Source organism: Macaca thibetana, chromosome 14 (genome assembly GCF_024542745.1).
Source record: "Macaca thibetana thibetana isolate TM-01 chromosome 14, ASM2454274v1, whole genome shotgun sequence".
NCBI lineage: Eukaryota > Metazoa > Chordata > Mammalia > Primates > Cercopithecidae > Macaca > Macaca thibetana.
In genome coordinates this window covers 101,006,478-101,030,262 of record NC_065591.1, presented here as the reverse complement: position 1 = coordinate 101,030,262, position 23,785 = coordinate 101,006,478, and the positions used below count along the sequence as shown (strand labels likewise).

At 39.9% G+C, this 23,785-nt stretch overlaps 1 pseudogene; it reads left to right on the top strand.

Annotated features, from left to right (window-relative positions):
• The first annotated feature begins 16,444 nt into the window (after positions 1–16,444).
• LOC126936756 (uncharacterized) lies at positions 16,445–16,553 on the top strand (annotated as a pseudogene).
• Positions 16,554–23,785: the final 7,232 nt, after the last annotated feature.

Sequence of the window (23,785 nt, the reverse complement as noted above, 5' to 3'; positions counted from 1 at the left end):
CATTACCTAACTTCAAATTATACTACCAAGCTATAGTAACCAAAACAGCATGGTACTGGTGGAAAAAAAAAAAAAAGACACACAGACCAGTGGAACAGAACACAGAAACCAGAAACAAACCCACATGCCTGGGAAAAGATAGTTTCTTCAATAAATGGTACTGGGAAAACTGGATATCTATATGCAGAAGAATAAAATTAGACCTCTCTCTCTCTCCATATACAAAAATCAAATTAAAATGGATTACAGACAAATCTAAGACCTCAAACTATGGAACTACTAAAAGAAAATGTTGGAGAAACTCTCTAAGAGATTTGTCTGAGCAAAAATTTCTTGAACAATACCCCACAAACACAGGCAACCAAAGTAAAAATGGACAAATGGGATCTAATCAAGTTAAAAAGCTCCTGTACAGCAAAGAAAACTATCAATAAAGTAAAGAGACAATCCATAGAATGGTAGAAAATATTGGCAAACTACCCATCTGACAAGGGATTAATAACCAGACTATATAGGGAGTTCAAACAATTCTGTAGGCAATAATCTAATAATCTAATTTTAAAATGAGCAAAAGATTTGAATAGACATTTCTCTGAAGAAGACATACAAATGGCAAACAGACATATGAAAAGGTGCTAAACATCATTTATCATCAGAGAAATGCAATTTAAAACTACAATGAGATATCATCTCACCACAATTAAAATGGCTTATATCCAAAAGACAGGCAGTAACAAATGCTAATGAGGATGTGGAGAAAAGGGAACTCACATACACTGGTGGTGAGAATGTACATTAGTACAGCTACTGTATTAGTCAGGATTCTCTAGAGGGAGAGAACTAATAGGATACACTATATATACATCTCCTATCATATGTATATATATCCTATTATATATATATGTGTGTGTGTGTGTGTGTAATATGTATAAAGGGGAGTTTATTTTATATATATATATAAAGGGGAGTTTACTAAGTTTTTACTTACACAATCACGAGGTCCCACAATAGGCTATTGGAAAGCTGAGGAGCAGGAAGAGCCAGTCTGAGTCCAAAAACTGAAGAACTTGGAGTCTGATGTTCAAGGGCAGGAAGCATCCAGCACAGGAGAAAGAAAGTTTCTCCTTTTCATGTTTTTCTGCCTACTTTGTATTTGCTGGCAGCTGATTAGGTTGTGCCCACCAGATTAAGGGTGGATCTGCCTTTCCTAGCCTACTAACTCAAATGTTAGTCTCCTTTGGCAACACCTTCGAAGACACACCAGGATCAATATTTTGTATGCTTCAATCCAGTCAAGTTGACACTCAGTATTAACCATCACAGCTATTATGGAGAACAGTATGGAAGTTCCGCAAAAAACGAACAATAGAGTTACCATATGATTCAGCAACCCCACTGCAAGTATATACGGAAAAGAAAGGAAATCAGTATATTGAAAAGATATCTGCACTGCCATGTTTTGTTGCAGCACTACTAACAATAGCCAAGATTCGGAAGCAACCTAAGTTTTCATAAACAGATGAACGGATAAAGAAACTGCGATACATATACACAATAGAGTACTATTCAGCCATAAAAAAGTGAGATCCTGTCATCTGCAACAACATGGTTGGAACTGGAGGTCGTTATATTAAGTGAAATAAGCCGGGCACAGAAAGAGAAACATTGCATGATCTCACTTATTTGTGGGATCTAAAAATCAAAACAATTGAGCTTATGGAAATAGAGTAGAAGGATGGTTACCAGAGGATGGGAAGGGTAGTGTGGGGTTGGGGGAGTGGGGATGGTTAATGGGTATTTAAAAATAGTTAGAAAGAATAAATAAGGCCTAGTATTTGCTACCACAATAGGGTGACTATAGTCGATAATAATTTAATTTCAAATTTTAAAATAGCTAAAGGAATATAATTGGATTGTTTGTAAATAACACAAAGGATAAATGCTTGCGGGGATGAATGCCCCATTTTACCTGATGTGATTATTATGCGTTGTATGCCTGTATCAAAACATCTCAGGTACCCCATAAATATATATACCTAATATGTACCCACCAAAATTAAAACTAAAAATGAAAAAAGTATAGCCACATTGGTGTGTACTTGTGGAATATCATCCCTGCTTTGATACTTCCTAACCTTGGGACACTGAATAAGAACTTTAACTTCCTGAAAGCATCTCAGGTGCAAAATGGAAATCCTGAGAACTCTCTCCAAGGTTGTCTTGAGGATTCAATGAGATCATGTATATGTGAGAAAGAGGCTATTCCTGCTAAGACACAATAGGTGTTTGATAAATGGCAGCTGAATGAAAGAGTGAAAAGAATAGTATCTGTTCTCCCTCACAAAATTTTTAGGAAGAATAATTGAAATATTGGATGTGAAAAATTGTTTCATGTTCACCCTACAAGTCTGTGGGTCATGGTTATTATGTATTTATGTTTATTTTTTATATCCCCGGTAACACTTTTCCAGTAACTGTTCATGATTATTCACTGAGACCCTCACCCATAAACCCTGGACCCCAAACTTTAGAAAATCTGACAATGCCCTCCATGCCAGGTTTCTAAGCTTCCAAGTTCCTTTGATTCAATCATATCTCTTAGTGGTCAGTGTTTGAGAGCCATTTGTTGGAGTATTTGAACACTGTTCCTTCACCCAACCTCTGTACCCCATAACAGGATTGAGGATCCTCTCAAGAGGCAGCAACTAGTGTTTAACTGCCAACAGGAAAACTGAGTGAACGATCATTAAAATTAGTGTGTGTGCCAACAGAGCAAGATAAGCCAGCTATCTAAAGAGCAAGCTCACCCACCATAAACTTGAATGTCTCTTACCCTATCTGCCAGGGAAATTACTGTCATTTAACACCTAATTGTTACATGTGAAGGACTGTTAAAGATTAACAGCTATTTAGGATTTGCCACATGGAAATAAGAAGTGTTTACCATCATCAAGAAGGACCTGTAACCATTCACAGATGGATAAGCTGAGACCCAGAGAGACATCATTTGCCTGAGCCCATATGGCTATTAAGTGGTGGATGACTTTGACCTCAGAGAACCCATACTCTTTCCAGAATGCTGAAACTATCTCCCACTAGACATCTTAGCAAATAAATGCAGTGAACAGGTAATTAAACACAAAAGAGACTATCTGCTGCTTGGAGCAGTAATCCATAAAAGTAAAGCCCTATATTTTCAAGTAAAAGGTAATTGCTAGAAAGTAAGATTCTACAGACTCCTAGGACTGAGCCTTCAATAAAGATGGAAAACTCGGTGGATTAGAGACAAAAACAGTCCACCGTGTTGCAAAGGACTCTCCAGAAGAGAAGTCAGTCCTTCCTGCAATGGTCCTGATACGTGTGTGAGCCAAATGATGAAAATGCTTAGGCTCCAGGACCCATTTGCTTATCTCTGCCCCAGGATAGTCAGCCCTGTACCTTACTCTTGGAATCCAAAGAGGGCTCAGCTGGCAAATAGTAACAATAACAGAGCAGCTGGACCCAGATTCAATCCTGGGAGCATCTTTCCTCCAAAACATTTAATATAGCAATTCCCTGGAGAAAGCAAAAATGCATGCAATCCTTTTCAGGTCCTTGTATCTGTTCTCTTTGCCTAGAATTCTATTCCCCTAAGTATTTCATGTTTTCATATAGTCTGTTTGTGCAGCTATAACAAAATATCTCAGACCTGCAATTTTGTATACAGCATAAAGTTATTGCTCACAGTCTGGAGTCCGGGAAATCCAAGATCAAGGTACTGGGAGGTTTAATGTCTGGTGAGGGCCTGGTCTCTGCTTCCAAGATGGCACCTTGAACACTGCTTCCTCTAGAGGGGACAGACACTGTATCCTCACATGACAAAAGAAACAGAAGGGCAAAAAGACCTAGCCAGTTCCCTGAGGCTGTTTTTATAAGGCATTAATCCCATCCATGAAGGCAGAGCCCTCACAGCCTAATGACTTCCTCAAGGCCCCACCTCTTAACATTGAAGATTAAGTTTTCAACATGAATGTTGAAGGGACACAAACACTCAAACCACAGCACCCCCTCTTACTCAATTCTCTACTCAGATGTCTCCTCTTCAAAAGGGCCATTTGAATCATCCTACTAGAAAAAACTCTCCTGTCACATTCTACATTTTTACTCTAGTTTGTTTTTCTTTTTAACTCTCACCAATAAGTATTTTTTAAAAAGTAAAAGCAAAGCTGGCCTTGCCTGCATCCATGACTATACATGTGTTAACGTAAAGATGTAATAAAAACAAATGCCTAAAACAGAAACTAAAAAAAAAAAAAAACCTGTCTATAAAGGAGGCTTTTTTTGGTGTTTTTTTTTTTTTTTTTTGCTATGTTCAGCATCATTGTATACAAATATTTTGGGAGCCAACCACCACCTCACCCTTGTACCCCAGCCCTCAATGGGCAGTGTCAACAAAATATTACAAGAAGAGCGTGCATGATGAGAGATCCTACAGTGACCACTTTGGAAAATACAATCTGCTACCACAGTGTCTTCTAATAGAAGTTCCTAAGCGTTAAGGAGCTGAACAAATACCTGTTTCAAAACAAGTAAGCAGCTACTGTGAAGTGGTGGAAAGAGCACTACACTGAGATTACAAATTCCTGTGTAATCTGACCTCTGCTGCAAATTCATGTCTCTTCAAGCCTGCCCAGCACTCAGGCTTCATCTCATGCTGTTTCCCTGCTCTGAATGTCTCTGCTTCCGCTTCTCTACCAGATGCAGTTAGAAAAGCTGCCCTGATATCACCATGCCCACATGTAAATATGAAAAGATGCCTTCAAAGGCTTGTTGTGACACTGAGCTCACTGATTCTCCCTTTCTTCCTTCCTTCCTCCTTTCCTCCCTTCCTTCCTTGTCCAGACTTTTTTACAATCCCAGGGACTACCTTAGGAGCCACAAAAAGGGGTGGATTTATCATAAAGCTAACGAAAATGAAGCTTGAGAGCCCTTTGCTTGCATGTGTCCCTTCTAAGACCCTTAAAGGGCTCTAACACTGTGTTCATATGGTCAAATGTTTTACTACTTTGCTAGGACTCCCATAACAAAATACCACAGACAGGGTGCCCTGAAAACAATAGAAATTTATTTTCTCACAGTTCCAGTGGCTAGAATTTCAAGACTGTGCTGTTGGCAGATTTGTTTCTCCTGAGGTCTCTCTCTCCGTAGCTTGAAGGTGACCACCTTCTCACTATGTTCTCAGGTGGGCTTTTCTCTCTGCATGAATATCCCTCATATCTCTCCCTCTTTAGGGTCCCACCCTACCAGCCTCAGTTTAACTTAATCACATCTTCGAAGGATGTATCTCCAAAAACAGTTCCCTAATTAGGGATTAGGTCTTCAACACATGAATTTTGGGGTGACCTAATTCAGTCCATAACATATGTCTACTGTATTGCATAATTAAGGTGCTTTAACATCAATCAGTTAAGATCACTATCTCTTTCCAGTCTAACCTCCACTCAAGTGTTGGAGTCAAAGTAAATCATTCCAGGGATTTAGCCAAAGGGAAGTTGAACTGTGATACATTTAGTTTGTGTTTAGTGGGATTTGGTTAACCGGGAAAAATAATTAAAATTATATTCCCTACAGATAAATTATAAAATTATTGTTACATAAAAAGACAATTAAAGAGTACATAGCCAAAACTTATGTGGAACCTACATGGATGGATGGATGGATGGATGGATGGATGGATGGATGGATGGATGGATGGTAAAGGGCTTAAGTCAGTTAATCTCTACATACTTCAGTTTCCAAGCCCTTAACCATCCATCCATCCATCTATACATCCATCCAACCATCCATCATGTGATCATGTTACCAAAGCATCCTATGGAATAATAAATTTTGACACTAGCTGTGTCTTTCATTGCCTTTCACATTTGCTGTTTTATGTCACTGTTCAATTTTTAGCTCTGTGTTTTATTTGTCCAACAAGACTTCATATTTTTTAGACTAGGACTCTATATTGTACATCTTTTTACCCCTGATATCTAGCAGAGCTTCACATAGGGTAGATGTATTTTCTGAAAATAGCGATTGTGGAAATGCTGACAAACAGTGCTATAGGTAGTCATTGTTCTTCCTCACATCAAGCTAACAATCTAAAAAAAATAATGGGAGGCAATACCACGCAGAGACTAAGATCATGAGCTCTGGAGCCACACTGCCTGCATTTGCATCCCTTTTCTGACAACTGTTAGTTTTTGTAAGCTTCTCAAGTTTTTATCCTCTCTACACTTTCGTCATCTCATCTCTTATGCAGAGATAAATAATAACACCTACCTCAGGGAGTTTTTTCAGGGGTTAATATATGTAAAGTACTTATAGAATGCCTGATACATGGCAATTACTCAAAGTATGCCAACTGTTATCATTACCATGGGCATTAGACATATTTGCAAGTGTGCCTCTCCCACTTTGCTGCCAAAGGTCTGCATACTCAAGAGGCTGGAGCAAGAGGATTATTTGAGGCCAGGCATTCAAGACCAGCCTAAGCAACATAGCAAAACTCTAACAAATATTTTTTTAAAAATTAGCCATGCATGGTGGTGTGCACTGATAGTCCCAGCTACTTGGGAAGCTGGGGTAGAAAGTTCCCTTGAGCCCAGGGATTTGAGGCTGCAGTGAGCCGTGATTACATCACTGCACTCAAGCCTGGGTGACAGAGCAAGACACTGTCTCAAAAGAAAAAAAAAAGAAAGTCGTCTGCACATCTCCAGTGGAATAGGGGTTGATGTTGTGAATCACAAAGTCTTTTTCAATTCCCAAATTCTTTAAAGAGACTGTGAGTATACAGTGATGGGGCAGAACTTCCGAGGTAACTGCCAGTGTCCGCCTGACTGCCTCCTTCCCATGGGCAGCTCACTTGACAACTTATTTGCTTTTGCCATGCTGGTTTGTGTGACCTGTTAAAAGTTCAGTTTCTCCTGCCTTCTGCTAATTCTTCTATAATTTGACAAATAGATCACTATGCACCCATCAGGTTCTAGACACTGAAGACGCAAAAGTGAAAAAGACACAGTCCACAACCTTAAATAGCTCACAGACTAGGTTGGGAGACAGATACATACTTAACTCCCTAGAGGAATGTGGTAAGAGATTCCATAAGGGGATGAGGAAAGCACTTTGGGAACAGGGAAGAGGGAGTCAAAAAGCCACCGTCACGATCTGCCTTAATTCCTAAAGATCACAATTTTATGGTCGTCTTTAGGGGTCTTAAAAGGACAATGAAATACTCGAAACCGAAATATACTAAAAATTCTAAATCCTAACTAAAATAAATCAGAGGAATAATTTTGCGTGGGGATCATCCACAGATCCTCAACCAAGGGCTGTGCTGGGCAAAGTCCCACAAAGCCTAGCAGGATGGTGGTTACAGACTTAAACATGGAGCAAATGTGCTAGAGGTGACGTAATTCTGGGGGATATTGGAGTTCTGGCCCAGTCAGAACAGAGAGACTTGTCAACACCCCAGACATTCACTAAGACTCCAGAAAAGTAGAGGAGTCAATACCATGCCTTACAGTAAAGGTTAATCCAGACAATACTAGCCAGTAAAGTAGCAGTAAACACATATGGTATTTTCAATTCAAATTTAACTTCAATTTAAAATTCATTTCCTCAGTCTCATTAGCCACATTTCAAATGTTTAGTATCTAAATGTGACTGATGGTAACCATATTGGAAAGCAGAGACAAAGAACACGTTTATCATTGTAAGAAAGGTTTATTGAATAGCCCTACTCTAAGAAAGCTGAAAACCCTGCGTGAGAGAAGATCGAGAAGAGCCAGCCAAAAATGATCCATCTCAGAACCTTTTAAAGAAAGACAACATAGGTTGTCTTTCTAAGGTATCATTGTAAGAGCCTGGATTATGTTGTTTTTAGCACACAATAAAAAAATTCTAGACATAGAAAGAAGCAGGAAAATGGGCCCTACTCAAGGGGGGGAAAAACTACTAATGAATACAGACCCTTAGAAAACCTAAGTGTTGGAATTTTCAGACAATGAATTTAAAACAGCTATTATAAATACATTCAAGGGCACTAAAAATAGAGTCATAATGAGTAAATAGATTGAGATTCTTAAAAAAATGCAAACTGTTAAAATGAATAAAACATATTCTAAATTATAACATCAGAAGTGAAATATTCTGAATTCTATTCTAAAATATAGATATTCTGAATTATAAATCATATCTGAAATAAAATATTCTAAATTATATTCTAAATTTTAAATATTCTAAATTGTAATATCTAAAATGCAATATTCACTCAATGAGCTAAACAACAGATTGTAAACGACAGGAGAAAAGATCAGTCAGCTGGGCGCGGTGGCTCATGTCTGTAATCCCAGCACTTTGGGAGACCAAGGCGGGCAGATCACGAGGTCAGGAGTTTGAGACCAGCCTGGCCAACATGGTGAATTCCATCTCTATTAAAAAAACAAAAAAGAAATTAGCTGGTCATGGTGGTGGGCACCTGTAATCCCAGCTACTCGGGAGGCTGAGGCAGGAGAATTGCTCGAACCCAGGAGACGGAGGTTGCAGTAAGCCAAGATCATGCCACTGCACTCCAGCCTGGGAGACAGAGCAAGACTCCAACTCAAAAATAAAATAAAATAAAATGTCAATCAACTTGTAGACATAGCCCTAGAAATTAACTCAGTCTGAAGAACAGAGTAGGGGGAAAAATCCTAATCATAACAAATGTAAGTATTCATGCTTGATTCTTTTCCTAAAATTCATATTTAATTGTTCTTTATTAAACTTGTCAAAGTTTTAACATGTAAACCATGCAAGATCTGCCATGTATATTTTCATTTATCCAAATGCACCATCACATTACTGTCAACTCTTAATGACTAAAAAACTGATTTGCTGAACAAAATGAAATCTTCAGCCAATTTAATCACTTTTTGTTTTGCATTGTCTATCTAAACAAAAGCCACACTCAAAAATGATGATAGATTTTCATCAAATTTGTAAACCTTCTAAAGAATTTCAAAATCCTGTTGATTTGATTCATGGGTCATTTGGCATTTTACAACAAGATACCTACTGCTAAGATTTCAATAAACTGTATCTGCTGGGCTTCTTAATGTGTTTCAATGAAGCATGTTAGTGGGTAAAAGTTCCAGAAATATGTTCCTTAATTCAACAAGTATTCACTGAATATACAGTATGTGCTGGAAATTATGCTGGGGATGCAGAAATGAAATAGACATGATCCTTTATTATTATACTGAGTGAAGATCCTGATAGAACCATTAGAAATAAAGTAATAATTTTAGGCCCTTTGCATGTCTCCCAAGATTGAGGAAGGAGATAAGTTGCACAAAGTACCACCAATGAAAATAGTACAAACTTCATTAGGAAGAAAGGTCTAGGTTGAAAAGGGGCCTCCTAGTTAATTATAGATCAAACAGAGACTTGACCTAGACCACCAGCAAACCCAACTTCTAAAGTGCTTTGAGGTTACTTTTTGCACCTGACTAGAGATGGGCTAAAGGAGTAGCAATAGATTGCAATATGAAGACTAAGAGATCCTAGGGTGATTAACTCAGGTCCCAAGGGAGCCAAATAATCCAGTGTTCCTTCCCTTAACAATCATTCTTACATATATTAATTTCTGATTTTGTCTGAAGAAATTAGACATAAAAGGGGAACTTTATTGTTAGCAGTAAGCCAGTTATATATTAATGTAAAATTTCTGTAATAAATTTATAATACAAATGATATAACAGTATCAATGGGACATGCACATAGTGTTTAATTACTTTATTAAAGGCTTTTACATACATTGAATCTCAGTGATGGAAATATTTTACTTTATTTTACCTCACTCCTGCACTGGGAATCCTAGATACATAATATATTAATGTATATTAATATATTAATATATAATCCTAATACATAATATATTATTGCCACTATTTGTGAAGTCAAAGATTGTCACATTTATATAAATACTCACCCCATGTTTATCTACTTGGTAAGCCCTTGGGATCTTTAGTTAAAATAGACATGCATACAAGCTCTAACCCACCACTTCTGATCCCAGTCACCACCATCAAAACTAGCTACTCTATGGATTAATCAAAGCACCATTAACTTTATTGCCTGGGCTCTCTGACATTTTGGCTAGTACTCTCTCTTCTTGCATCACGCTCTGCCCCTAATCAAGGGAAGAGCCAGAAAGGTAGGTGTCCAGATGTATATATTCCTGCACATATATACATCAGGGTATATATGTGCAGGAATTGTGGTATCAGTTTCCACACACAACTACATCATGTGCAAAATGAATATTGGTTCACCTCACATAGAGGTGAGCAGTACACTCAGGTGAAAATTTTAAAAGGTATCCCTCACCGGTGCTGACCTCTCTGTGTTCACCATTTCTATCATTTCTAGTAGAAATGAGAAATAATTTGCCTATACACATTGGCAGGAAAAAAAATTTTTCAAAACTTTCAAAATATTTTGAATAAGACTTAGCAAGTATTTCTATGTAAATTACTTCTATCTTTAGTGAGTCTGAGTGACTAAAGCTATCCAATCATGAGTGATATAAAAACTGAGAAATGAAAGATAAAATAAATAAGTTAAAATGTTAGGTTACATTTGGTGTAACACATATGACAAGCTGTGCATATGCCCCACATTTTAAGCATGAAAAGAGTTAATAGGACACCTATAATTATCACAGCACAAATAATTTCAGACATAAAGGAAGAGGCATAGAAATTTTATTAGCAAAAAATATAAAAACATATATATTTGTTCTATTCCCTTATTTAAATGTTAAACTAGTATTTTTAACACATTGATTTAAAGGATCACCAAATTATGAGCCCACCTGTGGCACCGACATGTATCAGTTCACCCAGGTCCTGATTTATTCTCTTCCTCTCTTAAGGTTAAAACAAATTGAGAAAAAAACACGGAAGTCAGGAAAATGAAGGTAAAAAAAATATTGACTTTTTTTTCCTTTTAACTGATAATGCTGTTTGGAGAACATAACTGAATTCTGGGCCAAGTGGCCTTTCTAATATGTCAGTCCTGAATGAATCCTATGTACCCAGACACTGGCAAAGTTGCATAGTATAAGCCTCGCCCCAAAGCAAAATGCTCTTAATACTAAATCAACTTCATAGCCCAGAAAAAAGCAAACGCTTCTTTCAGAAGAAGGATCCAAAGAGAGAAAAGAAGAGGCAAATGTATGGCTAGTTACTTTTCCCAAGCTCCTCAGTCATAATTTTGTTCTACTACTGTTGGAGTCATTAAGTGAGAGGAGAAAATAGCCAGGGTTGTTAATCTACAAAGTCATCCCATCTGGAAACAAAAGGACAGGGGGCATATTCCTCCTCCAATCACTGGTACTGCTATTAGTAGCTATGTACTATCTGCCTCAATTTCTCCACATAAGGTGTAAATATCTCTCATTATTATAAAATAATGTAAATTACTTTTATCCAAATTCAAGTATTAAATAGATCCATACAACAAAATATGTCAGTGGAACTTCGTAGGATTATGGTGTAATTACAAAGGATACACATATACTCTACAAGTCTATGTACATGCATATATCCGCTTTCTAGATCTTAGCAGAGTGCTTGGCATTTAGCAAGTGTTCTATAGTGTGGTCACTGATTACCCCTATTTTTCCATCTGTAAAATGATAACAATAATATCTTACATTTCTGGCACATACCAGGTACGTAGTGAGTGGTTATTATTATTGTCTTAATCTTGCTCAAGATAAACGTAGTTTTTTCCATGCTCCCTCTGAGAAGGATTGCCATATTTGGGGCAAAAGAAATGGTTGTCTCACTGGGAAACGGGAAGATGAGGAAATAATTCCTTACAATTTAATACTCATTAGTTATTTTTTAATAAGTCTAGATGTGACCTGGGTATGGGCATTTTTAAAAGCTCCCCAGAAGATTCCAGTGAGCAGCCATAGTTGAGAACGACTGCATTCATCCCATGTCCGAACAAATGAGTGGCAGGAGATCAGAAATTGGTCCCATCTTCACAAATTCAATCTCCCAATGCCACTTCTTGCTTGCTTGCGGATTCTTCTGGGGCCACTCTAGCTCTTTGTCCTCTAAAAGCTCTGCAATGGGTTGATGCAGCTCATCAATTCAATTACAGCTGAAAAATTCAGTCTCCATTCCATTTCTTATCACTAATTTGCCCAGCCATGAAATTTTAATACAGTTCATCAGAGGTTCTGTAATGCTATTAAATAACAACATACAAATACTGTATACCATTAATAGGATATCAACAGTAAGTGCCCCTGAAGTTAAATATAAAGTATCTGAAATTATGAATTTTCCAAGAAAAAAAATTAATGTTAAAGAATGAATCTTTTTGCAAGTTTAAATTCAAAATCAGATTATCTTGCCTTTTAAAATCCAAAGAATTTAAAATCCATAATTAATCTCCCTAGATTTTAATTCTGCTCAGTCTCAGTTAGGAACGTTATACAATGCCTGGGTAGATTTTGGGTTTTTCAGTAGCTGCTGCCTGGGTTCTTGTCCACTGTGTGAATTTAGTCTTTTCAGATCCTCCCAAGTTAGATTAAATGACAGGTTTTGCATATGTCCCACTTCAAAGGAATCAAAAGAGTTAACAGGACACGTAAATTATCACAGCACAAGTCTCACACTTTTAAAATATAGACCCTACAGCCGCCAATTCCTTCATTCCTACATCGCCAGATCTGAGTAGTCAGTGTTACTCAGACCACAGCAAAGACTCAGGGCTACAAGGGGAAGACAAGAAAGAGACAAAGATCTCTCTATTCAGCCTCATCAGGACACCAGACAGTCTCTGCCAAGGTTAGCAGGACCCCATCTGTGCCCCTCAAGCCCCTCAACTCAATGGAGAGAAAGCTTCCATTGCCAGGTTAATTTTGACACTATTTACTGTACCTAATGGGAAATCTACCCTTGTATACGTTCTCTCCAAGAGTGACATTTGAGATATTCATGCAAGGAATAATTCTGCTACCGCAAGGTTTAGAGATCTGCAGTGATGACAGCATCAGCCCACAGATCTTATTTGAGGTGCTTTGCTTCTTTGCTTCTCTGCATAATTAAAAACCTCTCAATCTTCCTTTTTCTTTAGAGTCCTATGCTTGAGGATTTGTAGGCAGGTTAAGGTAACCGATAAGAGAAGCACCTCAGAAGCTATTACAAGCTTTACACTGAAGCTATATGAGGAGGGACATATAGACATAGGAGAAAAAAATGCAGTCACTGCCAAACTGCAGCTTGGCAGGGAGGGAGCCAAGAAATGAATACCTCAGCCTCCCCTCCTCCCACTCTGGGATCCCTGCTGGGCCATATGCAACCATATCTGGAGAGCAAAGCAGCCTGCATGAGAGAGCAGCCTGCACCTCCCAAGGTACAGGCCAGCGCCTGGAGAGATGGACGGAAGATCTGGAGAAATTTGTGAAGAATACTTAGGACTGCCTTTCTGCTCCATTCCCATCTGTTGTTCCCCTATTCCTTTCAAGAAGGCTCCACTGAGTTTCCAATGGTTAAACCTGCTTCTTAAAGGCATTCCTTTCTATTCTAACACAGGTAGTGCTAAATTATTCCTAGATTCTGCCTATCTTCTTTCATTTTACTTTCCCTTCAATTTCTGGCTAAGACAAGATTCCAGAAAATTCTTCAGATTTTCTCTTGCATGTTCTTAATCAAAACACTCTGGGTCTACCATGGTCATCCACTGTACATACCAACCTTCCCCCACCTTTAAAATTTCATGGAGTTGGATAATCCCATTCAGGATAGGGTCTCCATCAAGTCAACACAGGCCTGGATTTTATCTATTATTATCTATTTTAGCTATTATTGTTATTATCTATTTAATATTCCTACTTTCCCTGGGCCTTCTCTTTATGTATGAATTCCACACATTTCTTGGGTATGTTCCCTCAATGTGCACATGATATCTGTGCCACATTGGAGCTTTCCAAATCATGCCTCTTCGTAGTATTCTGTCAAATGTTCCATAATCCCCTGGTATAGCTGACCCAATCTGCAAGCTCTAAGAGACTGTTTTTCAGTCACGCTTGGCTTCCAGCATCTTTCGAGAAGTAATTCCAGCCTTTTTCCTTAAGACATTGCTTGTCTTACTTTTGTTGGACCCCAGTCACTATTTCTGATTTAGTAACATCTAAAATAGTTTCCTCTTAACTCTCGTACACTGTTGGTGGGAATGTAAAGTAGTACAGCCACAAGAAAAATAGTATGGAGGTTCCTCGAAAACTAAAACTAGAACTACCACATGATCCAGCAATCCACTGCTGAGTACATATCCAAAAAAAAGGAAATCAGTAAATGTATATCAAAGAGATATTATCTACACGCCCATGTTTACTGCAGCACTGCTCACAATAGCCAAGATATTGAATCAACCTAAATGTCCATCAATGGATGTCTAGATAAACAAAATGTGGTATATATACACAATGGAATACTACTCAGCTATAAAAGATGAAATCATATCACTTGCAGCAATATGGACAAACATTATGTAGAACATTATGTTAACTGAAAGAAGCCAAGCACAGAAAGACAAGTATCACATGTTCTTACTTACATGGGGGAGCTAAAAAATTTGATCTGACAAAGAGTAGAACGAGGTTTACCAGAGGTTGGGAAGGGTAGGGGAGAGAGAGAGAGGTTGGTTAATGGGCACAAAAATACAGTTAGACATAAGCAATAAGATCTAATGCCCAGTAGCACGAAAGAATGACTATAGTTAACAATAATTTGTTGTACATTTCAAAATAGCTAGAAAAGAAGATTTGGAATGTTCTCAACACAAAGAAACAATAAAGTTTGAGGTGATGGATATATATCCCAATTACCCGAATTTGATGATTACATGTTATATGCTTATATCAAAATATTGCATATACCCCATAAATATGTACAACTATTAGGTATCCATTAAAAAAGTAAATAAAAACTGTTTATAAAAATAAGTTTTAAAAAACTAAAATAAATAAAATCTTTTTCACTTTTATAAAACCCTGTTAAGAATAATTACACCTAGGCATATCTCATTTTCCCTTTCATATCTGCCTCTATGAGCTTTTAAACATCAAGTTTTCTATTTCATATCTTCTAGTTTAGTTTCTAGATTGCAACTCATCTCCCAAGAAAATCTTTCCTTTATTACAATTTAATCATATTTTCTTCCATTATTTTATTTTGTTTCTCCCTTCTATTCTGATAGTAGTTTGAAATATATTTCTCAAGCTACTTTTGCTCCTCTTTGATATCCTGAGTTAATTTGATTTCTAGAAGCTGAGAATTCCAGGCCAAAGCCTTTATAGCCTTTGGATTTGAAATCATTTCATTAAGATAATTTTCTACTTTAGTTCTTTTTGATGGCATATTCTCTGCATAAAACGGGCTCATGGCATTTGTTTATTCCTAAAACCTGATCCTATTTTGTGGGCCTCAGAAATCCAAAGTCATGGTTAGAGTTTGTATACCTAACAAATTTTAGCAGAAGCTCTGGGGTCCTCATGCCACATCCCCGCTGCAGCCCATTTGATTTCAACATAACTGAGGGGGACAGTTCTGGCACGTTGCCAGTATCCCCTCAAACACTTCCCAAGGCTTCTCTGCTTCAGGCCCCCCTCCAAAACCTGAGAAGGCCACTCAGTCCTTGTGCCAACAAGCAAGGGACCTGCTCTCAATCCATGTGGAACAGGGCACAGCAGATAAATAGCCCAGCTTCCCACACTCCACAGACAACCTTAGTGTAGTCTACTCAATTCCCAGAGGGCTCTTGTTGCCCATGGTGAAAACCAACTCCATAATATACCCTTTCTTGCTTTCCCTCCTTCCGTTTCTCACTTACCCCATCCTCTCACTTACCCCATCCTCTCACTTACCCCATCCTCTCACTTTAGCTTCCTGGGGTCATTTCAAAAGCAAAACAAAAAGGAAACAAACACACCCTCTCTGCACCCAGTCTCAACTCAGCTCTTGGAGGAAAGCAAACGAAGACACAGAGCAAGCCTATGGACCTCCTAGTGGGGCAGCATTACAGGAGTCCCTTTTTTTTTTTTTTTTTTTTTTTTTTTGAGACAGTCTTGCTCTGTCGCCCAGGCTGGAGTGTAGAGGCTCACTGAGACCTCCACCTCCCGGGTTCAAGCAATTCCCCTGCCTCAGCCTCCCGAGTAGCTGGGATTATGGCACACACCACCACACCTGGCTAATTTTTTTGTACTTTTAGTAGAGACAGGGTTTCACTCTGTCAACCAGACCAGTCTTCAACTCCTGACCTCAGGCAATCTGCCTGCCTTGGCCTCCCAAAGTGCTAGGATTACAGGCATGAGCCACTGTGCCTGGTCAGGAGTCATTCTTAAGACAGAACACGTGTCTAAGGCCATACTACCCTGGACACACCTGATCTCAGATGTTAAGCAGGGTTGGGCCTGTCTAGTATTTGGATGGAAGACTGCCTGGGAATATCAGGTGCTATGGCCTTTAAAATAAATTATAAGAGACAAAGAACACTAGAAATTGCTCTGTACCCACTCCCTTTTGTCCTTGAGTGCAGTTAATGGAATTTGAGGCAGCCAGTTCAATAGCAGACGAGTTAGGCCTGGCATTAACAATTCACAGCTGGAAGCCTCATGTACACACTAGTGAGGTCCACACGGAATTTAGGTACTTTTGTAGAAGCACAGCAAGAGGAGCAAAAAAAATTGTTCCTGGGCCTCTACCTGTTTCAAGGTAAGCCTTCACTGAGATTCTAAGACTCTCTTTTGATGATTAAATCCCTCTCTCAGCCTTCCCCACAATACCAAGACTTGGTTCAAGACTTGAACAATAACTACAGCCTTGTTCAAGGTCAGCTATGTCTGACCTCTCAGCTGGGCATCTGTTAAGGCCCAAGCAGCAGCCCCCTTATACGCAGCCCTGTCTGTATAGAAAACCACACTTTCCTGTATAAAAATACCCTTTTGCCTGTAGGCGAAGCCACCATAATCTGCAGTGAGCCACCAACATCATTTTCCCATGTGGTTCCCTTAATTAAGCCCAGGGCCTAAGCCTCTTACAAGGCGAGGCCAACTAGAAGCCGCTACACAGCGGCAAAAACTAGCCACACAGCCAAATACAGGTCACTGCAGACTGACAGGGTGAAAAGTCACCAGCCTAGGCTGTATCCGCTATTTTGATCCCCAAACTGGACACATTATCTCCTTTCCGAGGTCCCCAGTTCATGTACCATTGTTAAGAGTCTGGGGAATCAATACATTATTACATTTTTTTAGTCAAGTTCAGAACCGACTAAAGAGAGATAGACGCAGCGATCAGGCAGATGGAGATTAAAATATTATCTTGATTACTGGTGAAGCTGTTTGCAGAATGTGGCTTAGGTTACCACCAAGGGGATTCTCTAATATGTAATCCTGGAATTAAACTGAAGTAATTGCAGGGGCAGAGGCTTTAAGCTTGCCTGTCACTGCATGGCAGAGGGAAGATTAAATTCCACCGAAACTGCCACTTCTTCTCTTAAGAGGAGTGGATGAGGGGGCAGAAAGGGGCCGGGAATGCTACTCTAGATAATCTGTCCAAAAGGAAACAGGAGGAATGCTCCCTCCTAGCAGCTTCCTCTGCCTACACTTCTTACGTTTGGCCAAATGGCGGCTATCAGTCTCAGCTCCACATCACTGCCTTGTACCTGCACCCATCAGATGGAGAATGCCCCTAACCAAGTTCATCTCATTCATCTCTGGACAGAACTTCACTGCAGAACATGTCACAAGCCACTTGTCAGACTTTGGATTCTCACCCGGGGCTCGGGTGTCCACCCCAAGCCAATGAACTACGGCAAACAAGGAAGCGCAGCAAAGGGCTGAAGTCTGCGGCATCTAGGACCACTTCTTTGGGCAGGGACTGTGGGAGAGGCACCAGTCAGAGCTGTCCAGAGCAGATTTCAGTGTGGACTTACTTCTGCAGGGTGCATGATGCTGCAGCCCTTTGCTTCTGACTCTCCTCTTATAGTGACTGAACAGCATCCCTGTACCATATCAAGTTAGCCTTCTCCCTGGCACCTCCCCTCAGGGCTTATGGTCAGTGGAGCAGTCCTAGGTAAGGCCTTCTCCTGTTATTCCTAGTACTTCAGGATTCACTTCTCCCACCACCTCTCAATTGCTACCACAGAGTTAGGTCGGGTCCTTTCAACAAAGACCATGACAACCAACACAATCATCTTAGCTCTGCTCCCGAAAACTCCTACCATACACAGACCACATTCGATGCCTTCCTATTGAGAATGTGTTGGCGAACCCAAAAATCTTTCCAATTTCCAGCACAGAATCAGTGTCCACTTAAATTTACAGAAAAATAATTGGTTGGAAATTATTTTGACTCCCAATCACATGGCAGCAACATTTTTCAAGGGCAATTACATTTTAAGGACTGACTCTTCTAAACTGGCAAACCCATGTCCTGGCTCCTAGGAGGCCGTGCCAAACAGGAAGCTCAGAACAGCCTGGTTGCATAAGGATAATATGGTGAAAACCACTTTTACACAGCAATTAACTGCATCACAGAGGGCTGCCCTCCCATAAGGTTACACCAGTCAAACTCTTCCAGTCAGTCAGGTAGGAAACCAAAAAGAATAAATTACAAGGAAAAAAAAACTAGTCAAAACGATTCAACTCTGTTGAAAAACAGTCAAGCCAGTCAACACTGAACTTGATTATCAAGAGTCACCTAGTGGTCACAACACCACGGATTCCACCTTTTCTCCACTCCTGGCATGTTTTGGAAGTATCATGTAGACATTGCCCTCATGTCCCTAGATGCAGAGGAGAGTACCTCTCTCACTACAGAAAGCCAGGGAGCGGGAAAAGGGAGGGGGGAAGTAAAGGATTTCTAATATTAGCCCTCCCTTCGGCCATGGGAATGCCCAGCAAGCTAAGACCTCAGAAGCAATAATGGTAGCACTGTTGGCACAGTGAGCCTCATGAAGGACAGGGAACGTCTGGGCTGTGTCGAGTCACAAGAGAGCTCTATAGGGACATAAAGTGGGGCAAATAGTTGTTTTGTTCCTCGTCGTTGACAACTTTGGGTCACCCTGAGACCACAGCAACATCAGAGTGGGTCCCCTAAACCACAAAGCATATGCATGGGTCAGTCTGTAGCCAAGCTTGCAGCCCCCACAGCACTCTCATGACCCTACAGAGGTGACCATCACCTGGAGTTCTCAGACCCCACCCCAAGCTCTTTGAATCAGAATCTACATTTTAACAAGATCCCTGGGCGAGTAGCTTTCCCAGTAAAGTTTGAGAAGCATGGCTCTGCTTCTTGGACTGAGATTAAGAGATGTGGGTGAATGGGGGAGGAGGGTAAAGAACAGAACAGAAAGTAAAGTAGAGATAGAAGTATCTGTAAGAGAGAGAATCACTCTGCTTTTCAGTAAGTTGAAACCAAGACTGCAGGGGCTCGGGAGAACATAAAACTTGCTTTTGATCAAATCCTGGATCTGAGAAATCTCCACCTTTGATTCAAAGGGTTCCTCAGTCCTTATGTGAATTTGATAAGCTAGGACTTCTAGGCAGGGATCAAACTATTTCACTGCATTCTAGGAAGCCAAATAAAAGCAAGTAAAGAAATGGCAGCTCTGAGAAAATCGATGAACGGAACAAACTAGAAATCCTATTTTCATCCTAAGGAGACTGCTCAGGCCACCCTCATTTTGCCACTGCAGGATGCTCTCTCACCTCCTCCACTAGCCCTTTGACCCTGAGTGGGTCCCAGTCCTGACTCCTTCATGTCTGAGCTGAAGACACACAGAGCACTACTCCCAGTAGAAGGATCAATTAATTGTAAGCAAGAACTTAACACTCTAATTGGCTCGTCACAATCTCACTTAATGATAAAGATGTCACTTGCCTTAGCGAGAAAACCTACTGAAGAAGTTCACGATCATTAACTCTTTTAAGTTTTAAGGGCAGCAGACAATTTTAAGGAAGCTGACCCAGTGTATTTCTTTGATCTCGTCTATCTAAGGCAACTTCTGATATCCTCGTGTGAATATAAACCAGAGAAGCCTTTGTTAACTACCAAGCTGAGTAAGGATCAAAGCCACTAATCCTGGACAGTCCTGAGTGGAACCCAGACCTCCAGAGACAAGCAAGAAGATTGCTGAAGTCAGGACATAGACTCAAATCTGTGAGAGTCACATAGAGCAAGCTTGTCCAATTCGTGGCCCGTGGACCACACATGGCCCAGGATGGCTCTGAATGCAGCCCGACACAAATTCATAAACTTTCTTAAAACATTATGAGATTTTTGTAATTGTTTCTTTTTTTAGCTCATCAGCTATGGTTAGTGTTAGTGTATTTTATGTGTGGCCCAAGACAGTTATTCTTCCAATGTGGCCCAGGGAAGCCAAAAGATTGGACACCCCTGACATAGAGGAAAAGGTAGATGATTCATATTTCCCCTACCTGGTGCTTTGCCCAACCCCATTGTCTCATAGATCGGCATAATCATGTCTCAGAGTGGAGAGTGGTTCCTGCAAGCATGGGAACAATAGAAAATCTGTTCTGCCTACAGAGAGGCAGATGGGAAAACACAGGTTCCTTGAAAGCCAGAATTACACATTATTTTTATTTTATTCTCTGTAGGGTTTTGGTTTTTTGGTTTTGTATTTTCCATTAAATATATTTTATTTTTTCAATCAGACTTAAAGTGAGGTTACATTAAAATGTAAGGATATTGAAACCAGAAAACCTAGAAATGAGCCTGTTCTCCATCAACTCTTAGCCTTGTAATTTTGGGGAAATCATTTAACCTTCCTAAGCTCCAGTTTCCTCAATTCACAAATGACTATTTTAATAATTGCTGCCTTCTCAATTTCATAGAGGTTTTGTGAGGCTTAAATAAGATAATGAATATTTAGTCCTACAACTCAAAATCACTTAGGACTTTTTCAAAGATGGGATGGCTTTAGATAACCTGCTTATGTTCTGGGCATCTCCTCCTCCTCTAAGACCTGGCATGAGTCCACTGCAGAAAGTAAGGCAGGAGGCAGCAACGTGGAGTGGAAAGAGCATGGGGTTTTGAGGTCAGACAGATGTGAGTATAAAATCCAGTTCTGGCCCTAACCATCGGTATGACATTGAGAAAATCACTTCTCTGAGCCTCAGGGTTTTTTTAATCTATTATATGGGAGCAATATCCATGCAGGATGGCTGTGAGAATCAGAATAAATGCATATTATTTGCCTGGCCCTTTGGAGGCAGTGATTATGATTCCTTCCTGCTGGTAGGCTCAGGAAGTGGAAGTGTAACCAAACATTCTTATATTGAAAGAGTATATAATTAAAATGTGCCCTATGGGTTCAGCTGTTTTCTCCACTAAGCATGCATTGGTTGAGGGAAAGGTAAAGTGTTGCTTGCCACTTCTGCCAGGATGCTCATCTACAAAAGCAAGAGCCAAACCTGGTATCAAGTGGGATAGCTATGTCAAGAAATATTGTCTTCTTGGTCCTAAGAACATAAGAAGCGAAAGGACCCCACAGAACACAAGTTGTATACAGGACTCAGTTGCTGTTTAGTTGCCTACATACCACAGGAGGTAAACGGGGTGTAAAATGGTAGCCATGGTGGTTGTGGTTGACAGTAGTTACAACAGAGAGACTAAGGCAGAATTACAGACATCAAAATTAGTACTGACCACGGTGACAAGGGCAACAAAAAGAGGCAGAATACAGCCCTGTGGAGGGACCGTGATAAAGACCACTCTTAGCGGCAGTGGCATCTCAACTGTGGTCTAAGGGGCAAGCACAAGTCACCCACCCAACCAGACTTCTTAGGAAGCTCCGCTCTTCAGCCTGCAGTCTCTAGAAACTAAACAACCAGGAGCAGAAGCCAAGACTTCAGGAGTGATGTCCATTCTGAGCGCAGTTGGCTGAAGAAGAGTTGAAGGCTTTTCCAGGGAGAACGTGGGGTTTAAGCAACTGGCCATGGGGTGGTCGGGACAGACAAGAAAGCTCACTCTCCTAATCATGAAGCCCTACTGTGTAAACTGTCATTTCTGAGCCTGAATCAGACTCTGTAAGCAAAGACTTGATTGTTAAATTTCCTGAAAGGTAGGAACAATCATTCTTTGAAAACATCCTCCTCCCATCCTGCCCCAAGAAGAAGTCTCTTCTATAATTTGAATTACATTCATAAAAGCATGTTTCAACTGCAAAGTCCCAAGCAAATGTAAGATGGTTTTATTGCTGTTATTACGGCTAACGGTATTCCAGAAGCCCCACCCCAATGTACAAAGGACAAAACATTCTTAGATGCGCAAAATACTTGAGTATCCATCCTAATGGATAAAATGGCATTTACCACCCTGGCTTTTTTCTTCTCTTTAGAGACTTCATAATCTTTTCTGGCATTTCAGTAAAGCCAAGGAACCTCACTCTTTTTTCAGCTAATTGCCTGGAAAAAGCATTCCCGCCTCTCTCATATGCAGAATAAAAGTGTCTGCCTGTCTAGCCAAGGCAGAGTCCTAACTATGAGACTGCAGACAAAATAAAGACAAATCTGACTCCATCATTGTTTCCACTCTGAGTTTCCAGGCTGCAGCCCCTATGCTCAAGGTGCCGCATTTATTGGGCACTCTCCTTTCTGTATGGTTTCCATGTCATGCATATCATTGGTCATCCCACTTCAGGCTCCCTCAAATCCTACATGCTCCTTCTAACTGTGCAGATAAGCTGAATTTTTATAACAATGGCATGGCTATCCTTGTTCTCTGCTCTTGGAATAATTACAGACAGCGAAGAAGAGAGATGCTTGTTATTTGGGCCACCCATTTGTTCATCCTCGTACCAAATATATACTGAGCCCCTCCTATGTGCAAGGTGGTTGGAAATAGAAATACAGAGAAACATAAATCCAGCCTTGAATTTCCTGTCAACCTGGACAGAGGTCACTGCCATCCTGTTTCCAAGGAAATGTGTTTTATTTTTCAATTGGTTGCATAGTCAGTAAAAATCACCATAAGCTGGCAATGTCAAGAGGAGAGTAGTAAACTCTAAATCAAGGAAAATCCTGAAGATGGTCAAGATTATTTAAGCAGGATGCTAAAATCTGGTCCACGCAATGAAATCCACACTGAGTCAGGGCAAGCTACAGTCAGACAGTCACTTAACACACATCTGGGGATGAATCACACAAAAGGAGCTAATGTGAGAATCACAATCCATGAGCAAGTTGAGATTGAAGGCAATAGAGATTGATAAGGAAGCCTTTACTCAGGGCTTCCCTCCCTGTCTAAGACATCCCAACTTCTAGTACCCCAAGTCCCCAAATGAATACTCCCATTCATCCTTTAAAACTAGTCCAGACATTACTTCCACCAGGAAGCTCATCTTCCTCATCACCACCCCTTCCAGACACAATTTGATGCCCCCTCTTGTTGTACTATTTGGTCCTTTTTTTTAATACCACTGCAGTCTACATACTGGTGTTTAATTGTCTATTTGTGTGTCTAGTATCCCTACACTGTGAGTTCCTGGAGAACATGAATTTGTGTCTTATTTATAATTTACCATAGTGCCTGTTACATTTATTGCACACATGTTTATAGCATGAATGAATGGATTAATGAATGAATGAATGAATAAAGAGGGCTAATACATTCTTTAGAAGCCTGGGTACTCTGCTCTTACAAGAATGACTTCACTGAATACAGGGACTTTG